This window comes from Manacus candei, unplaced genomic scaffold (assembly GCF_025592945.1).
Source record: "Manacus candei isolate 608988 ecotype Guabito, Panama unplaced genomic scaffold, ASM2559294v1 h1tg000171l, whole genome shotgun sequence".
NCBI classification, from domain to species: Eukaryota; Metazoa; Chordata; class Aves; order Passeriformes; family Pipridae; genus Manacus; species Manacus candei.
Genome location: NW_026138219.1, coordinates 646923 through 651788, shown reverse-complemented (window position 1 = coordinate 651788; position 4866 = coordinate 646923). Strand labels below are relative to the sequence as shown.

Sequence of the window (4866 nt, the reverse complement as noted above, 5' to 3'; positions counted from 1 at the left end):
TTCCCAGCTCAGGGAGAGTCCAGCAGCCTCCTGTCATCTGCTTGTAACTTTGATTGTGAACACACAAAATGTGATTTTTTTTTTTTTGGTTTGGTTTGGAGTTTTTTGTTGGTTTTTTAGTTCGGAATTTTTTTGTTTGGTTGGTTGGTTTGGTTTAGTTTTTGTTTGGTTGGGTTTGGTTTTGGTTTTTGTAATTCTTGACAACTGAAATCTCTCCTCCTGCCTGGCAACTATTTATGACCACATTCCTAGAGAGTAAAGCAACCTTTTCAACTTTGATAAAGTCATATTTGTTGTAAGCTTGTGGTAGTCTTCATGTGAATTCCAGGAACCACGGGGAAATTCAAAGACTTTCAGCACTGCCTAGTATGGTCCAAATAATAGTGGTAGCTAATGTTTGTTCAATGTCTTTAAATGACAAATGAGTGCTCTTCTGAGGTTTTATTCAACATTTCCTTATTTTGCATTTTCATCTAAAAAAAACATTTTGTCTCAAGCTGGTAAACACCTCACCTTCTTTCTGTCCAGAAATCTTTCTGGTACAATTGGCCTAGGGTAATCAGAGATAGTAGTATTCTAGCTCCATTGCAACCCACCAAGTGTTTAGATATTGTGTAGTAGATTGGCTGTTTCCTGAGATACCTTGAGACAAGGGTGGTTTTGAAGCTTGGCTTGAATTCTCAGTGTTTGCCTTGATTTCTGAAGCCATGGGATGCAGTTCTGTTATGTGTTCTTGTTGGGTTTTTTGCATAATCTGGCAAATAAGAAACTTTGTTTTGTTACTTAAGATAACTTAAGTCTCCTGAAGCTGAAGTTTAAAGAATGAAAAGCAATGGGTAAGAAGGGACTTGGAGTTTCAACTCTGTGATGTAAAAGATCCAGGCAATAGGAAACCATGACAATATGACAGGAGTATGTATAGAAACTGAAATACTCCTGTAAGAATAGCTAGCAAAGAAATTTGTAGCAATTCATATTAGACGAAGAATGCTGCAAAGCATTCTGGGACTTGTTCTTTAGGACTCTTATCACACATGTGCATTGAGGTGTGCTAATGTCATTGTTTGAAAGGTCACGTGTTACAGTTTGAACTCTGTATTTAAACTGCTGTTCTTGGTAATAAAGCTATTTCACTTATTACACTCATGTGGGTTTGTGCCCATACAAGTGCTACAGATGGTGCCCCTGTAACAGGGACTTTAAACAGACATTGGGGAACCAGAAGCTGTAAGCTTTGGGATGTCTGCCTGTAGCATCCTCCTGACAGAATTAAAAGAAAAAAGGAAGAATTCTTCAACATGTCGCACGCATCATTTATCTCTGGCAAGATAGGACAGAAAGGAAAAGGGATCGAAAAGGAAAAAAGAAGAAAACTAAGCTTCAGCAAAAAGAGGTGAGCTATCATGAGGAAGAGAGGTGTTCCCATAGGGAGGTTTTCCCAAAAAACGGAAGAAAAAGCTGAAGCCCTACTAGTATATATTGTCGTAGTTATAATGGAATTACTGCCTGTCAGAACTCTTAAATGTGACTGTTTGGCAAAAAGTTGGGAAAATGTAGAGAGAAAAAGCAACTTAGGAAGATATGGAAGCCTTTAGAAATTTAGCCACATGGACAAAAATTATGGACCCTTTAAAGACTGCACAAAAGAATTCAGACTCGTCCATGGAAACTGACTCTAACCCTCCTGCCCCCCCCCACAAACCCCTTAGACACCAGGCAAAGACATGGAGGTGGAGGAAACCACCGGGAATGCGGGAATAAAAAATATGGGAAGGAAAGGTATATGGCTGGGATTAGCACTATATGCCTGCATCCAAGACTGGGAGGGAGATGTTACAAGCGGTAGTTCTGTGCTGAGTTCTCGCAGATGCACAGACTCTGGGGTGTGAGTGCATGACTTAAACTGCAAAACTGTTACAGGGAGACAGTTATTAGATTCCCGCCGCGAGATTGGGAATGCATGCAGGATAAGTCTTGCCATGGAGCTGCTGTGGAACTGCAGCTACGTGAAGACTGCATGGTTGCATAGGCGCGGCCATTTTGCCCCGGCCGCATGGCCGGAGAAAGCCCGTCTCTTCCGGTCCCGCGGCCATTTTCTTGTGTGCCCCTAATGAGGACCAGGTGGGTCGGCCCGGCAAGTGTTGCCATGAAGACCAAGATGGTGGGGCAGGAAGCGGCCGGGGGGGTGCATCTTGCTTCACTGCGGCGATGCCGTCCGCGCCGCGCTGAAGAGTGGCGCGCGCGGCGGGGCGGGGGGCAGCCAGGGGGGCTGGGGCCGCCTCGAGGTGCAGAGCCGGGGTCTCCGGGTGCGGAGGCTCCCGGCACGCGGCGGGATGCAAAAGCGCGGCCCGTGCGGGCCCACCCCTCCCGGGGATGTCCCGGGGCCGCGGCGGCAGCTGCACGGGGCGGGGGCTGTGTGGCTCGGGCGGAGGCAAGGACCCGCAAGGCGGAGGGCGGCCATGACCCTGTCCAGCTCTGCGAGCAAATCAGTTGCTCCCTGGAGCGGCTCCAAACCTGCTTTGCAGAAAAACTGGGGGCGGGGGCGAGGCCGTGCCCAGCGCTGTGCCGCGTTCCTTCCGCCCCGAGGCTGAAACAACAAAGTGGCTCGGGCGCCGACGGGACTCAGTCCTGTGCGCGGCGCGCCCCCCCCGCCCCATGCTGTCGACGGGACAGCGTGGGCTGCGGACGCCCACCAGAGCCCTGCGCAGATTCTGCTGCAGGCAGAGAGAGGGGCGGCGTGGCCCCCGACCGGTGCCGCGCCGAGACCCCTACGGGGGCAATCCCGCCGTCCGCGGTGGTGAATAATGCAGCCAAGCCAGGACCGGGGGTAACAGCTCCCGCCCCTTCTGCTGGGACGGAGCGGGGCTGCGCTGCAGGTGGCTGAACTGCCCCCTGCGCAGCCCGGCTCCGCAGCCACAATGTCGTATTCCTACTTTTTCGTCAGTTCCCCAGGGGCTTTGTTTGAATTGTTAAAGATAGAGGGTTTTAGATGTTGTTAAAGTTAATAAATTCTCAAATACATCCGAATAGATGCAATTATTGTAATAACGTTGTTCAAGTAACGAGTTTAGAGTTTCAAACATCCTCACTGTTTGTTAATTAATACCTTCGAACATTCTCAAAATATTTGTTATTATAGAAAAGTATACATAATATCAGCAAAAATGCAAAAATAGCTACTTTTAAGTCTCAACTGCCTAAGAGACTGAATTAAAACTGATTTTAATTCCCCTTACCAGTATCATTCAAGAAATGGGACTGCAAAGCACTCCAGAAAAAACTCAACAGACCCAATCATAGAACAAATCTCCAATAGAGAGGGGACTACACAGCAAAGGATCATCCCTAAACCTTCAACTTTGAAGTAAGAGACCCTATAACACGAAATGACTTGCAGCTATTGCTTTGAAGTATTAACCAACTTTGACCAATCCTGGACATAACTACAGGAAAACTGCAGATTAACATCTATTCCTGCCCATTTTCCATTGAAAACTGACCAAACTGTTATTAACATATTTGCGAAGATTGTTTCTAAAGGTAAAGAACAACTACAAGAGATGAATGAACAAAAACCTGGGCATTATCTGCATTCCAAAAACCAGAGATAACATAGACTGATTTCTCACCGGGGACGCTGGATTTCAAGCTGAGTGAGCAGATTGTAATGAACCCCTCTATTCTAAGCACAAACTGTGATCAGAAATTGAAAATTTACCTTCAATAATTATGCTTTACTACCATTCACAGATCACTCATATAACTAAATTTAATCATATGAAAAATTTACATATCACCACACTCACCCACAGGACCAACAATAGTAGAAAGAGCACACCAAAGAAAAATATTATAAAAACAACAAAAAGGGGGGAAGGGATATGGGTCTCTTCTCTATATGTATGTAAACCTACACTAACTCTTCTTCAAACAGGAACAATCACAAAGGAACAATAATTGATGAAACTAAACCAGAAGAAACACACAATCAATAACCACTATTAATTATAACTTACAGTTAAAAAACAAAACAGAATAAACATGCAGAACATGTGAGAATGAATGTGTGAATAGCGGCCAATGAATGAATGGAAAAGTGTGTGTGTATGAAAATTCAAAAACATTCAATATCAATTATATTTCTATTACAGGCACAATTATACAACAATATCACCTCAACTACATAAATTATCCTCAAATAGCATTAACTACAATACTCACTGCCTCAGATAAAAAAATCTTACATATTTATAAACCCTGAATAATTGAAGGTTACACAATTAATAAAGTTATTAATATTACATGGTTAATAAAGTTACAGAGCTAATAAATTTAATAAAGGCCTTACCACATCAGGCCCTTATAAATAGTTAAGATAAGCTTGTTTATGTTAAAAAATGTTTAAGAAAAAAGTTTGAAAAAATTGTCATAATGATAATAAGGAAAGGGAAAATGTAGTGATTCATATTAGAGGAAGAATGCTGCAAAGCATTCTTGTTCTTTAGGATTCTGTCACATGTGCATTGAGGTGCTCTAATGTCATTGGTTGAAAGGTCACGTGTTACAGTTTGAACTCTGTATTTAAACTGCTGTTCTTGGTAATAAAGCTAATTCACTTATTGCACTCGTGGGTAAGTGCGTTCGTGCCCATACAAGTGCTACAGAAATTTCTTTGGAGTTAATTAGCAGGCAGTAAATGAAGTATGATCACTCTGCATTGTGAGTGGCAGAGATTTCTTCCTCTCTATAGGCAACATGGCTTTCCATGGCAGGGGAGAAAATTAGACATAGGAGATGGGGAACAGAGATGTAGCCCTCACGTTTCCCATCCCTGGCTCCTGGCAAAACTCAGCTAAGCAGCTGCAG

At 43.7% G+C, this 4866-nt stretch overlaps 1 long non-coding RNA gene across 1 annotated transcript; it reads left to right on the top strand.

Moving 5' to 3' along the window:
* The first annotated feature begins 1145 nt into the window (after window positions 1-1145).
* LOC127463743 (uncharacterized) lies at window positions 1146-4624 on the top strand. The gene is made up of 2 exons (XR_007900918.1): window positions 1146-2121; window positions 3240-4624. It is a non-coding gene; the product is annotated as an uncharacterized LOC127463743 (long non-coding RNA).
* The last annotated feature ends 242 nt before the right edge of the window (window positions 4625-4866 follow it).